We start from the raw sequence: 15,227 nt of genomic DNA, 5'->3' as shown, positions 1-15,227 counted from the left end.
GGTCCCCGTCGTAAGTCGAGAGCACCTGCCGCAACTCGAGAAAATCCAGGAGGTTTTGCCCTCCAGGCGAGATGAGGCCCATTTCCGCTGAGGCTTCTCGAGGCTAATCACGTCTAACCACTGGAACTTCCAAAGGGTCCTTCACACCCTTGCTGCAACTCAAGAAGTTCCCCGACATACCCGTCTCCACTCGAGAGGAAGCACGTGGGGTCCCGCACACATCCAGGGGATCCCCGATTCCGCCTCCTAGCTCGAGATGAGGGATCCTTTCCCTGTTTCGTAGGGAAAGAATTCCCGGCGTTCCCGTCGCATCTCAAGAGGAGGCGCTCTCCACAGGAAAGGCGAGAGGAACTCCAGGGTCGTGCCACCATTCCAAGAGTCCCCCAGATGTGTCAGTCCATTCCAGAGGAACCTGTTTTCCCTGCACTGCCTTGACGTTCAAGCTGAGGATCGACTCCCACCACGTGTGCACGTGGGACAGCCCTGTGGGAAAGCCTCGTGGGAAAGCCTCGTGGGAAAGACTCGAGGGAAAACCATAGATCCTATGATGCACGCGGCGGACTGCGTGACACTGCTGCTACCGCTCTGGAGGAAAGCTCAAGTGCATGCCCGCATTCGAGACGAGGACTGACTCCCCTGGGGAGACTCCAGAAGTACCCCAAGATCCATGTCAGCACTGGAGAGGAATCCTCAGGTTCCGGCCCCGACTCCACACAAGGTCTTAGGCCCCGGCATCGACGGGAGAGGAATCCCGAGAGGCCCCCGAGGAACTCGCATGGGGACTGGCCTTTCCTGAGGCCACCAGAGCGGGTCCCTGACGTCCCCGTCGTAAGTCGACAGCACCTGCCGCAACTCGAGAAAATCCAGGAGGTTTTGCCCTCCAGGCGAGATGAGGCCCATTTCCGCTGAGGCTTCTCGAGGCTAATCACGTCTAACCACTGGAACTTCCAAAGGGTCCTTCACACCCTTGCTGCAACTCAAGAAGTTCCCCGACATACCCGTCTCCACTCGAGAGGAAGCACGTGGGGTCCCGCACACATCCAGGGGAGCCCCGTTTCCGCCTCCTAGCTCGAGATGAGGGATCCTTTCCCTGTTTCGTAGGGAAAGAATTCCCGGCGTTCCCGTCGCATCTCAAGAGGAGGCGCTCTCCACAGGAAAGGCGAGAGGAACTCCAGGGTCGTGCCACCATTCCAAGAGTCCCCCAGATGTGTCAGTCCATTCCAGAGGAACCTGTTTTCCCTGCACTGCCTTGACGTTCAAGCCGAGGATCGACTCCCACCACGTGTGCAGGTGGGACAGCCCTGTGGGAAAGCCTCGTGGGAAAGCCTCGTGGGAAAGACTCGAGGGAAAACCATAGATCCTTTGATCCACGCGGCGGACTGCGTGACACTGCTGCTACCGCTCTGGAGGAAAGCGCAAGTGCATGCCCGCATTCGAGACGAGGACTGACTCCCCTGGGGAGACTCCAGAAGTACCCCAAGATCCATGTCAGCACTGGAGAGGAATCCTCAGGTTCCGGCCCCGACTCCACACAAGGTCTTAGGCCCCGGCATCGACGGGAGAGGAATCCCGAGAGGCCCCCGAGGAACTCGCATGGGGACTGGCCTTTCCTGAGTCCACCAGAGCGGGTCCCTGAGGTCCCCGTCGTAAGTCGAGAGCACCTGCCGCAACTCGAGAAAATCCAGGAGGTTTTGCCCTCCAGGCGAGATGAGGCCCATTTCCGCTGAGGCTTCTCGAGGCTAATCACGTCTAACCACTGGAACTTCCAAAGGGTCCTTCACACCCTTGCTGCAACTCAAGAAGTTCCCCGACATACCCGTCTCCACTCGAGAGGAAGCACGTGGGGTCCCGCACACATCCAGGGGATCCCCGATTCCGCCTCCTAGCTCGAGATGAGGGATCCTTTCCCTGTTTCGTAGGGAAAGAATTCCCGGCGTTCCCGTCGCATCTCAAGAGGAGGCGCTCTCCACAGGAAAGGCGAGAGGAACTCCAGGGTCGTGCCACCATTCCAAGAGTCCCCCAGATGTGTCAGTCCATTCCAGAGGAACCTGTTTTCCCTGCACTGCCTTGACGTTCAAGCTGAGGATCGACTCCCACCACGTGTGCACGTGGGACAGCCCTGTGGGAAAGCCTCGTGGGAAAGCCTCGTGGGAAAGACTCGAGGGAAAACCATAGATCCTATGATGCACGCGGCGGACTGCGTGACACTGCTGCTACCGCTCTGGAGGAAAGCTCAAGTGCATGCCCGCATTCGAGACGAGGACTGACTCCCCTGGGGAGACTCCAGAAGTACCCCAAGATCCATGTCAGCACTGGAGAGGAATCCTCAGGTTCCGGCCCCGACTCCACACAAGGTCTTAGGCCCCGGCATCGACGGGAGAGGAATCCCGAGAGGCCCCCGAGGAACTCGCATGGGGACTGGCCTTTCCTGAGGCCACCAGAGCGGGTCCCTGACGTCCCCGTCGTAAGTCGACAGCACCTGCCGCAACTCGAGAAAATCCAGGAGGTTTTGCCCTCCAGGCGAGATGAGGCCCATTTCCGCTGAGGCTTCTCGAGGCTAATCACGTCTAACCACTGGAACTTCCAAAGGGTCCTTCACACCCTTGCTGCAACTCAAGAAGTTCCCCGACATACCCGTCTCCACTCGAGAGGAAGCACGTGGGGTCCCGCACACATCCAGGGGAGCCCCGTTTCCGCCTCCTAGCTCGAGATGAGGGATCCTTTCCCTGTTTCGTAGGGAAAGAATTCCCGGCGTTCCCGTCGCATCTCAAGAGGAGGCGCTCTCCACAGGAAAGGCGAGAGGAACTCCAGGGTCGTGCCACCATTCCAAGAGTCCCCCAGATGTGTCAGTCCATTCCAGAGGAACCTGTTTTCCCTGCACTGCCTTGACGTTCAAGCCGAGGATCGACTCCCACCACGTGTGCAGGTGGGACAGCCCTGTGGGAAAGCCTCGTGGGAAAGCCTCGTGGGAAAGACTCGAGGGAAAACCATAGATCCTTTGATCCACGCGGCGGACTGCGTGACACTGCTGCTACCGCTCTGGAGGAAAGCGCAAGTGCATGCCCGCATTCGAGACGAGGACTGACTCCCCTGGGGAGACTCCAGAAGTACCCCAAGATCCATGTCAGCACTGGAGAGGAATCCTCAGGTTCCGGCCCCGACTCCACACAAGGTCTTAGGCCCCGGCATCGACGGGAGAGGAATCCCGAGAGGCCCTCGACGAACTCGCATGGGGACTGGCCTTTCCTGAGGCCACCAGAGCGGGTCCCTGAGGTCCCCGTCGTAAGTCGAGAGCACCTGCCGCAACTCGAGAAAATCCAGGAGGTTTTGCCCTCCAGGCGAGATGAGGCCCATTTCCGCTGAGGCTTCTCGAGGCTAATCACGTCTAACCACTGGAACTTCCAAAGGGTCCTTCACACCCTTGCTGCAACTCAAGAAGTTCCCCGACATACCCGTCTCCACTCGAGAGGAAGCACGTGGGGTCCCGCACACATCCAGGGGATCCCCGATTCCGCCTCCTAGCTCGAGATGAGGGATCCTTTCCCTGTTTCGTAGGGAAAGAATTCCCGGCGTTCCCGTCGCATCTCAAGAGGAGGCGCTCTCCACAGGAAAGGCGAGAGGAACTCCAGGGTCGTGCCACCAATCCAAGAGTCCCCCAGATGTGTCAGTCCATTCCAGAGGAACCTGTTTTCCCTGCACTGCCTTGACGTACAAGCCGAGGATCGACTCCCACCACGTGTGCACGTGGGACAGCCCTGTGGGAAAGCCTCGTGGGAAAGCCTCGTGGGAAAGACTCGAGGGAAAACCATAGATCCTTTGATCCACGCGGCGGACTGCGTGACACTGCTGCTACCGCTCTGGAGGAAAGCGCAAGTGCATGCCCGCATTCGAGACGAGGACTGACTCCCCTGGGGAGACTCCAGAAGTACCCCAAGATCCATGTCAGCACTGGAGAGGAATCCTCAGGTTCCGGCCCCGACTCCACACAAGGTCTTAGGCCCCGGCATCGACGGGAGAGGAATCCCGAGAGGCCCCCGAGGAACTCGCATGGGGACTGGCGTTTCCTGAGGCCACCAGAGCGGGTCCCTGAGGTCCCCGTCTTAAGTCGAGAGCACCTGCCGCAACTCGAGAAAATCCAGGAGGTTTTGCCCTCCAGGCGAGATGAGGCCCATTTCCGCTGAGGCTTCTCGAGGCTAATCACGTCTAACCACTGGAACTTCCAAAGGGTCCTTCACACCCTTGCTGCAACTCAAGAAGTTCCCCGACATACCCGTCTCCACTCGAGAGGAAGCACGTGGGGTCCCGCACACATCCAGGGGAGCCCCGTTTCCGCCTCCTAGCTCGAGATGAGGGATCCTTTCCCTGTTTCATAGGGAAAGAATTCCCGGCGTTCCCGTCGCATCTCAAGAGGAGGCGCTCTCCACAGGAAAGGCGAGAGGAACTCCAGGGTCGTGCCACCATTCCAAGAGTCCCCCAGATGTGTCAGTCCATTCCAGAGGAACCTGTTTTCCCTGCACTGCCTAGACGTTCAAGCTGAGGATCGACTCCCACCACGTGTGCACGTGGGACAGCCCTGTGGGAAAGCCTCGTGGGAAAGCCTCGTGGGAAAGACTCAAGGGAAAACCATAGATCCTATGATGCACGCGGCGGACTGCGTGACACTGCTGCTACCGCTCTGGAGGAAAGCTCAAGTGCATGCCCGCATTCGAGACGAGGACTGACTCCCCTGGGGAGACTCCAGAAGTACCCCAAGATCCATGTCAGCACTGGAGAGGAATCCTCAGGTTCCGGCCCCGACTCCACACAAGGTCTTAGGCCCCGGCATCGACGGGAGAGGAATCCCGAGAGGCCCCCGAGGAACTCGCATGGGGACTGGCCTTTCCTGAGGCCACCAGAGCGGGTCCCTGACGTCCCCGTCGTAAGTCGACAGCACCTGCCGCAACTCGAGAAAATCCAGGAGGTTTTGCCCTCCAGGCGAGATGAGGCCCATTTCCGCTGAGGCTTCTCGAGGCTAATCACGTCTAACCACTGGAACTTCCAAAGGGTCCTTCACACCCTTGCTGCAACTCAAGAAGTTCCCCGACATACCCGTCTCCACTCGAGAGGAAGCACGTGGGGTCCCGCACACATCCAGGGGAGCCCCGTTTCCGCCTCCTAGCTCGAGATGAGGGATCCTTTCCCTGTTTCGTAGGGAAAGAATTCCCGGCGTTCCCGTCGCATCTCAAGAGGAGGCGCTCTCCACAGGAAAGGCGAGAGGAACTCCAGGGTCGTGCCACCATTCCAAGAGTCCCCCAGATGTGTCAGTCCATTCCAGAGGAACCTGTTTTCCCTGCACTGCCTTGACGTTCAAGCCGAGGATCGACTCCCACCACGTGTGCAGGTGGGACAGCCCTGTGGGAAAGCCTCGTGGGAAAGCCTCGTGGGAAAGACTCGAGGGAAAACCATAGATCCTTTGATCCACGCGGCGGACTGCGTGACACTGCTGCTACCGCTCTGGAGGAAAGCGCAAGTGCATGCCCGCATTCGAGACGAGGACTGACTCCCCTGGGGAGACTCCAGAAGTACCCCAAGATCCATGTCAGCACTGGAGAGGAATCCTCAGGTTCCGGCCCCGACTCCACACAAGGTCTTAGGCCCCGGCATCGACGGGAGAGGAATCCCGAGAGGCCCCCGAGGAACTCGCATGGGGACTGGCCTTTCCTGAGTCCACCAGAGCGGGTCCCTGAGGTCCCCGTCGTAAGTCGAGAGCACCTGCCGCAACTCGAGAAAATCCAGGAGGTTTTGCCCTCCAGGCGAGATGAGGCCCATTTCCGCTGAGGCTTCTCGAGGCTAATCACGTCTAACCACTGGAACTTCCAAAGGGTCCTTCACACCCTTGCTGCAACTCAAGAAGTTCCCCGACATACCCGTCTCCACTCGAGAGGAAGCACGTGGGGTCCCGCACACATCCAGGGGATCCCCGATTCCGCCTCCTAGCTCGAGATGAGGGATCCTTTCCCTGTTTCGTAGGGAAAGAATTCCCGGCGTTCCCGTCGCATCTCAAGAGGAGGCGCTCTCCACAGGAAAGGCGAGAGGAACTCCAGGGTCGTGCCACCATTCCAAGAGTCCCCCAGATGTGTCAGTCCATTCCAGAGGAACCTGTTTTCCCTGCACTGCCTTGACGTTCAAGCTGAGGATCGACTCCCACCACGTGTGCACGTGGGACAGCCCTGTGGGAAAGCCTCGTGGGAAAGCCTCGTGGGAAAGACTCGAGGGAAAACCATAGATCCTATGATGCACGCGGCGGACTGCGTGACACTGCTGCTACCGCTCTGGAGGAAAGCTCAAGTGCATGCCCGCATTCGAGACGAGGACTGACTCCCCTGGGGAGACTCCAGAAGTACCCCAAGATCCATGTCAGCACTGGAGAGGAATCCTCAGGTTCCGGCCCCGACTCCACACAAGGTCTTAGGCCCCGGCATCGACGGGAGAGGAATCCCGAGAGGCCCCCGAGGAACTCGCATGGGGACTGGCCTTTCCTGAGGCCACCAGAGCGGGTCCCTGACGTCCCCGTCGTAAGTCGACAGCACCTGCCGCAACTCGAGAAAATCCAGGAGGTTTTGCCCTCCAGGCGAGATGAGGCCCATTTCCGCTGAGGCTTCTCGAGGCTAATCACGTCTAACCACTGGAACTTCCAAAGGGTCCTTCACACCCTTGCTGCAACTCAAGAAGTTCCCCGACATACCCGTCTCCACTCGAGAGGAAGCACGTGGGGTCCCGCACACATCCAGGGGAGCCCCGTTTCCGCCTCCTAGCTCGAGATGAGGGATCCTTTCCCTGTTTCGTAGGGAAAGAATTCCCGGCGTTCCCGTCGCATCTCAAGAGGAGGCGCTCTCCACAGGAAAGGCGAGAGGAACTCCAGGGTCGTGCCACCATTCCAAGAGTCCCCCAGATGTGTCAGTCCATTCCAGAGGAACCTGTTTTCCCTGCACTGCCTTGACGTTCAAGCCGAGGATCGACTCCCACCACGTGTGCAGGTGGGACAGCCCTGTGGGAAAGCCTCGTGGGAAAGCCTCGTGGGAAAGACTCGAGGGAAAACCATAGATCCTTTGATCCACGCGGCGGACTGCGTGACACTGCTGCTACCGCTCCGGAGGAAAGCGCAAGTGCATGCCCGCATTCGAGACGAGGACTGACTCCCCTGGGGAGACTCCAGAAGTACCCCAAGATCCATGTCAGCACTGGAGAGGAATCCTCAGGTTCCGGCCCCGACTCCACACAAGGTCTTAGGCCCCGGCATCGACGGGAGAGGAATCCCGAGAGGCCCCCGAGGAACTCGCATGGGGACTGGCCTTTCCTGAGTCCACCAGAGCGGGTCCCTGAGGTCCCCGTCGTAAGTCGAGAGCACCTGCCGCAACTCGAGAAAATCCAGGAGGTTTTGCCCTCCAGGCGAGATGAGGCCCATTTCCGCTGAGGCTTCTCGAGGCTAATCACGTCTAACCACTGGAACTTCCAAAGGGTCCTTCACACCCTTGCTGCAACTCAAGAAGTTCCCCGACATACCCGTCTCCACTCGAGAGGAAGCACGTGGGGTCCCGCACACATCCAGGGGATCCCCGATTCCGCCTCCTAGCTCGAGATGAGGGATCCTTTCCCTGTTTCGTAGGGAAAGAATTCCCGGCGTTCCCGTCGCATCTCAAGAGGAGGCGCTCTCCACAGGAAAGGCGAGAGGAACTCCAGGGTCGTGCCACCATTCCAAGAGTCCCCCAGATGTGTCAGTCCATTCCAGAGGAACCTGTTTTCCCTGCACTGCCTTGACGTTCAAGCTGAGGATCGACTCCCACCACGTGTGCACGTGGGACAGCCCTGTGGGAAAGCCTCGTGGGAAAGCCTCGTGGGAAAGACTCGAGGGAAAACCATAGATCCTATGATGCACGCGGCGGACTGCGTGACACTGCTGCTACCGCTCTGGAGGAAAGCTCAAGTGCATGCCCGCATTCGAGACGAGGACTGACTCCCCTGGGGAGACTCCAGAAGTACCCCAAGATCCATGTCAGCACTGGAGAGGAATCCTCAGGTTCCGGCCCCGACTCCACACAAGGTCTTAGGCCCCGGCATCGACGGGAGAGGAATCCCGAGAGGCCCCCGAGGAACTCGCATGGGGACTGGCCTTTCCTGAGGCCACCAGAGCGGGTCCCTGACGTCCCCGTCGTAAGTCGACAGCACCTGCCGCAACTCGAGAAAATCCAGGAGGTTTTGCCCTCCAGGCGAGATGAGGCCCATTTCCGCTGAGGCTTCTCGAGGCTAATCACGTCTAACCACTGGAACTTCCAAAGGGTCCTTCACACCCTTGCTGCAACTCAAGAAGTTCCCCGACATACCCGTCTCCACTCGAGAGGAAGCACGTGGGGTCCCGCACACATCCAGGGGAGCCCCGTTTCCGCCTCCTAGCTCGAGATGAGGGATCCTTTCCCTGTTTCGTAGGGAAAGAATTCCCGGCGTTCCCGTCGCATCTCAAGAGGAGGCGCTCTCCACAGGAAAGGCGAGAGGAACTCCAGGGTCGTGCCACCATTCCAAGAGTCCCCCAGATGTGTCAGTCCATTCCAGAGGAACCTGTTTTCCCTGCACTGCCTTGACGTTCAAGCCGAGGATCGACTCCCACCACGTGTGCAGGTGGGACAGCCCTGTGGGAAAGCCTCGTGGGAAAGCCTCGTGGGAAAGACTCGAGGGAAAACCATAGATCCTTTGATCCACGCGGCGGACTGCGTGACACTGCTGCTACCGCTCTGGAGGAAAGCGCAAGTGCATGCCCGCATTCGAGACGAGGACTGACTCCCCTGGGGAGACTCCAGAAGTACCCCAAGATCCATGTCAGCACTGGAGAGGAATCCTCAGGTTCCGGCCCCGACTCCACACAAGGTCTTAGGCCCCGGCATCGACGGGAGAGGAATCCCGAGAGGCCCTCGACGAACTCGCATGGGGACTGGCCTTTCCTGAGGCCACCAGAGCGGGTCCCTGAGGTCCCCGTCGTAAGTCGAGAGCACCTGCCGCAACTCGAGAAAATCCAGGAGGTTTTGCCCTCCAGGCGAGATGAGGCCCATTTCCGCTGAGGCTTCTCGAGGCTAATCACGTCTAACCACTGGAACTTCCAAAGGGTCCTTCACACCCTTGCTGCAACTCAAGAAGTTCCCCGACATACCCGTCTCCACTCGAGAGGAAGCACGTGGGGTCCCGCACACATCCAGGGGATCCCCGATTCCGCCTCCTAGCTCGAGATGAGGGATCCTTTCCCTGTTTTGTAGGGAAAGAATTCCCGGCGTTCCCGTCGCATCTCAAGAGGAGGCGCTCTCCACAGGAAAGGCGAGAGGAACTCCAGGGTCGTGCCACCAATCCAAGAGTCCCCCAGATGTGTCAGTCCATTCCAGAGGAACCTGTTTTCCCTGCACTGCCTTGACGTACAAGCCGAGGATCGACTCCCACCACGTGTGCACGTGGGACAGCCCTGTGGGAAAGCCTCGTGGGAAAGCCTCGTGGGAAAGACTCGAGGGAAAACCATAGATCCTTTGATCCACGCGGCGGACTGCGTGACACTGCTGCTACCGCTCTGGAGGAAAGCGCAAGTGCATGCCCGCATTCGAGACGAGGACTGACTCCCCTGGGGAGACTCCAGAAGTACCCCAAGATCCATGTCAGCACTGGAGAGGAATCCACAGGTTCCGGCCCCGACTCCACACAAGGTCTTAGGCCCCGGCATCGACGGGAGAGGAATCCCGAGAGGCCCCCGAGGAACTCGCATGGGGACTGGCCTTTCCTGAGGCCACCAGAGCGGGTCCCTGAGGTCCCCGTCGTAAGTCGAGAGCACCTGCCGCAACTCGAGAAAATCCAGGAGGTTTTGCCCTCCAGGCGAGATTAGGCCCATTTCCGCTGAGGCTTCTCGAGGCGAATCACGTCTAACCACTGGAACTTCCAAAGGGTCCATCACACCCTTGCTGCAACTCAAGAAGTTCCCCGACATACCCGTCTGCACTCGAGAGGAAGCACGTGGGGTCCCGCACACATCCAGGGGAGCCCCGTTTCCGCCTCCTAGCTCGAGATGAGGGATCCTTTCCCTGTTTCGTAGGGAAAGAATTCCCGGCGTTCCCGTCGCATCTCAAGAGGAGGCGCTCTCCACAGGAAAGGCGAGAGGAACTCCAGGGTCGAGACACCATTCCAAGAGTCCCCCAAATGTGTCAGTCCATTCCAGAGGAACCTGTTTTCCCTGCACTGCCTTGACGTTCAAGCCGAGGATCGACTCCCACCACGTGTGCACGTGGGACAGCCCTGTGGGAAAGCCTCGTGGGAAAGCCTCATGGGAAAGACTCGAGGGAAAACCATAGATCCTTTGATCCACGCGGCGGCCTGCGTGACACTGCTGCTACCGCTCTGGAGGAAAGCGAAAGTGCATGCCCGCATTCAAGACGAGGACTGACTCCCCTGGGGAGACTCCAGAAGTACCCCAAGATCCATGTCAGCACTGGAGAGGAATCCTCAGGTTCCGGCCCCGACTCCACACAAGGACTTAGGCCCCGGCATCGAAGGGAGAGGAATCCCGAGAGGCCCCCGAGGAACTCGCATGGGGACTGGCCTGTCCTGAGGCCACCAGAGCGGGTCCCTGAGGTCCCCGTCGTAAGTCGAGAGCACCTGCCGCAACTCGAGAAAATCCAGGAGGTTTTGCCCTCCAGGCGAGATGAGGCCCATTTCCGCTGAGGCTTCTCGAGGCCAATCACATCTAATCACTGGAACTTCCAAAGGGTCCTTCACACCCTTGCTGCAACTCAAGAAGTTCCCCGATATACCCGTCTGCACTCGAGAGGAAGCACGTGGTGTCCCGCACACATCCAGGGGAGCCCCGTTTCCGCCTCCTAGCTCGAGATGAGGGATCCTTTCCCTGTTTCGTAGGGAAAGAATTCCCGGCGTTCCCGTCGCATCTCAAGAGGTGGCGCTCTCCACAGGAAAGGCAAGAGGAACTCCAGGGTCATGCCACCATTCCAAGAGTCGCCCAGATGTGTCAGTCCTTTCCAGAGGAACCTGTTTTCCCTGCACTGCCTTGACGTTCAAGCCGAGGATCGACTCCCACCACGTGTGCACGTGGGACAGCCCTGTGGGAAAGCCTCGTGGGAAAACCTCTTGGGAAAGACTCGAGGGAAAACCATAGATCCTTTGATCCATGCGGCGGACTGCGTGACACTGCTGCTACCGCTCTGGAGGAAAGCGCAAGTGCATGCCCGCATTCGAGACGAGGACTGACTCCCCTGGGGAGACTCCAGAAGTACCCCAAGATCCATGTCAGCACTGGAGAGGAATCCTCAGGTTCCGGCCCCGACTCCACACAAGGTCTTAGGCCCCGGCATCAACGGGAGAGGAATCCCGAGACACCCCCGAGGAACTTGCATGGGGACTGGCCTTTCCTGAGGCCACCAGAGCGGGTCCCTGAGGTCCCCTTCGTAAGTCGAGAGCACCTGCCGCAACTCGAGAAAATCCAGGAGGTTTTGCCCTCCAGGCGAGATGAGGCCCATTTCCGCTGAGGCTTCTCGAGGCCAATCACGTCTAACCACTGGAACTTCCAAAGGGTCCTTCACACCCTTGCTGCAACTCAAGAAGTTCCCCGACATACCCGTCTCCACTCGAGAGGAAGCACGTGGTGTCCCGCACACATCCAGGGGAGCCCCGTTTCCGCCTCCTAGCTCGAGATGAGGGATCCTTTCCCTGTTTCGTAGGGAAAGAATTCCCGGCGTTCCCGTCGCATCTCAAGAGGAGGCGCTCTCCACAGGAAAGGCGAGAGGAACTCCAGGGTCGAGACACCATTCCAAGAGTCCCCCAGATGTGTCAGTCCATTCCAGAGGAACCTGTTTTCCCTGCACTGCCTTGACGTTCAAGCCGAGGATCGACTCCCACCACGTGTGCACGTGGGACAGCCCTGTGGGAAAGCCTCGTGGGAAAGCCACGTGGGAAAGACTCGAGGGAAAACCATAGATCCTTTGATCCACGCGGCGGACTGCGTGACACTGCTGCTACCGCTCTGGAGGAAAGCGCAAGTGCATGCCCGCATTCGAGACGAGGACTGACTCCCCTGGGGAGACTCCAGAAGTACCCCAAGATCCATGTCAGCACTGGAGAGGAATCCTCAGGTTCCGGCCCCGACTCCACACAAGGTCTTAGGCCCCGGCATCGACGGGAGAGGAATCCCGAGAGGCCCCCGAGGAACTCGCATGGGGAATGGCCTTTCCTGAGGCCACCAGAGCGGGTCCCTGAGGTCCCCGTCGTAAGTCAAGAGCACCTGCCGCAACTCGAGAAAATCCAGGAGGTTTTGCCCTCCAGGCGAGATGAGGCCCATTTCCGCTGAGGCTTCTCGAGGCCAATCACATTTAACCACTGGAACTTCCAAAGGGTCCTTCACACCATTGCTGCAACTCAAGAAGTTCCCCGACATACCCGCCTCCACTCGAGAGGAAGCACGTGGGGTCCCGCACACATCCAGGGGAGCCCCGTTTCCGCCTCCTAGCTCGAGATGAGGGATCCTTTCCCTGTTTCGTAGGGAAAGAATTCCCGGCGTTCCCGTCGCATCTCAAGAGGAGGCGCTCTCCACAGGAAAGGCGAGAGGAACTCCAGGGTCGAGACACCATTCCAAGAGTCCCCCAGATGTGTCAGTCCATTCCAGAGGAACCTGTTTTCCCTGCACTGCCTTGACGTTCAAGCCGAGGATCGACTCCCACCACGTGTGCACGTGGGACAGCCCTGTGGGAAAGCCTCGTGGGAAAGCCTCGTGGGAAAGACTCGAGGGAAAACCATAGATCCTTTGATCCACGCGGCGGACTGCGTGACACTGCTGCTACTGCTTTGGAGGAAAGCGCCAGTGCATGCCCGCATTCGAGACGAGGACTGACTCCCCTGGGGAGACTCCAGAAGTACCCCAAGATCCATGTCAGCACTGGAGAGGAATCCTCAGGTTCCGGCCCCGACTCCACACAAGGTCTTAGGCCCCGGCATTGACGGGAGAGGAATCCCGAGACGCCCCCGAGGAACTCGCATGGGGACTGGCCTTTCCTGAGGCCACCAGAGCGGGTCCCTGAAGTCCCCGTCGTAAGTCGAGAGCACCTGCCGCAACTCGAGAAAATCCAGGAGGTTTTGCCCTCCAGGCGAGATGAGGCCCATTTCCGCTGAGGCTTCTCGAGGCCAATCACATCTAACCACTGGAACTTCAAAAGGGTCCTTCACACCCTTGCTGCAACTCAAGAAGTTCCCCGACATACCCGTCTCCACTCGAGAGGAAGCACGTGGTGTCCCGCACACATCCAGGGGAGCCCCGTTTCCGCCTCCTAGCTCGAGATGAGGGATCCTTTCCCTGTTTCGTAGGGAAAGAATTCCCGGCGTTCCCGTCGCATCTCAAGAGGAGGCTCTCTCCACAGGAAAGGCGAGAGGAACTCCAGGGTCGTGCCACCATTCCAAGAGTCCCCCAGATGTGTCAGCCCATTCCAGAGGAACCTGTTTTCCCTGCACTGCCTTGACGTTCAAGCCGAGGATCGACTCCCACCACGTGTGCACGAGGGACAGCCCTGTGGGAAAGCCTCGTGGGAAAGCCTCGTGGGAAAGACTCGAGGGAAAAACATAGATCCTTTGATCCACGCGGCGGACTGCGTGACACTGCTGCTACCGCTCTGGAGGAAAGCGCAAGTGCATGCCCGCATTCGAGACGAGGACTGACTCCCCTGGGGAGACTCCAGAAGTACCCCAAGATCCATGTCAGCACTGGAGAGGAATCCTCAGGTTCCGGCCCCGACTCCACACAAGGTCTTAGGCCCCGGCATCGACGGGAGAGGAATCCCGAGAGGCCCCCGAGGAACTCGCATGGGGACTGGCCTTTCCTGAGGCCACCAGAGCGGGTCCCTGAGGTCCCCGTCGTAAGTCGAGAGCACCTGCCGCAACTCGAGAAAATCCAGGAGGTTTTGCCCTCCAGGCGAGATGAGGCCCATTTCCGCTGAGGCTTCTCGAGGCCAATCACATCTAACCACTGGAACTTCCAAAGGGTCCTTCACACCATTGCTGCAACTCAAGAAGTTCCCCGACATACCCGTCTCCACTCGAGAGGAAGCACGTGGGGTACCGCACACATCCAGGGGAGCCCCGTTTCTGCCTCCTAGCTCGAGATGAGGGATCCTTTCCCTGTTTCGTAGGGAAAGAATTCCCGGCGTTCCCGTCGCATCTCAAGAGGAGGCGCTCTCCACAGGAAAGGCGAGAGGAACTCCAGGGTCGTGCCACCATTCCAAGAGTCCCCCAGATGTGTCAGTCCATTCCAGAGGAACCTGTTTTCCCTGCACTGCCTTGACGTTCAAGCCGAGGATCGACTCCCACCACGTGTGCACGTGGAACAGCCCTGTGGGAAAGCCTCGTGGGAAAGCCTCGTGGGAAAGACTCGAGGGAAAACCATAGATCCTTTGATCCACGCGGCGGACTGCGTGACACTGCTGCTACCGCTCTGGAGGAAAGCGCAAGTGCATGCCCGCATTCGAGACGAGGACTGACTCCCCTGGGGAGACTCCAGAAGTACCCCAAGATCCATGTCAGCACTGGAGAGGAATCCTCAGGTTCCGGCCCCGACTCCACACAAGGTCTTAGGCCCCGGCATCGACGGGAGAGGAATCCCGAGAGGCCCCCGAGGAACTCGCATGGGGACTGGCCTTTCCTGAGGCCACCAGAGCGGGTCCCTGAGGTCCCCGTCGTAAGTCGAGAGCACCTGCCGCAACTCGAGAAAATCCAGGAGGTTTTGCCCTCCAGGCGAGATGAGGCCCATTTCCGCTGAGGCTTCTCGAGGCCAATCACATCTAACCACTGGAACTTCCAAAGGGTCCTTCACACCCTTGCTGCAACTCAAGAAGTTCCCCGACATACCCGTCTCCACTCGAGAGGAAGCACGTGGGGGCCCGCACACATCCAGGGGAGCCCCGTTTCCGCCTCCTAGCTCGAGATGAGGTATCCTTTCCCTGTTTCGTATGGAAAGAATTCCCGGCGTTCCCGTCGCATCTCAAGAGGAGGCGCTCTCCACAGGAAAGGCGAGAGGAACTCCAGGGTCATGCCACCATTCCAAGAGTCCCCCAGATGTGTCAGTCCATTCCAGAGGAACCTGTTTTCCCTGCACTGCCTTGACGTTCAAGCCGAGGATCGACTCCCACCACGTGTTCACGTGGGACAGCCCTGTGGGAAAGCCTCGTGGG

Source organism: Ovis canadensis, chromosome 25 (genome assembly GCF_042477335.2).
Source record: "Ovis canadensis isolate MfBH-ARS-UI-01 breed Bighorn chromosome 25, ARS-UI_OviCan_v2, whole genome shotgun sequence".
In the NCBI taxonomy this organism is placed as follows: domain Eukaryota; kingdom Metazoa; phylum Chordata; class Mammalia; order Artiodactyla; family Bovidae; genus Ovis; species Ovis canadensis.
This window is presented reverse-complemented; position numbering follows the sequence as displayed.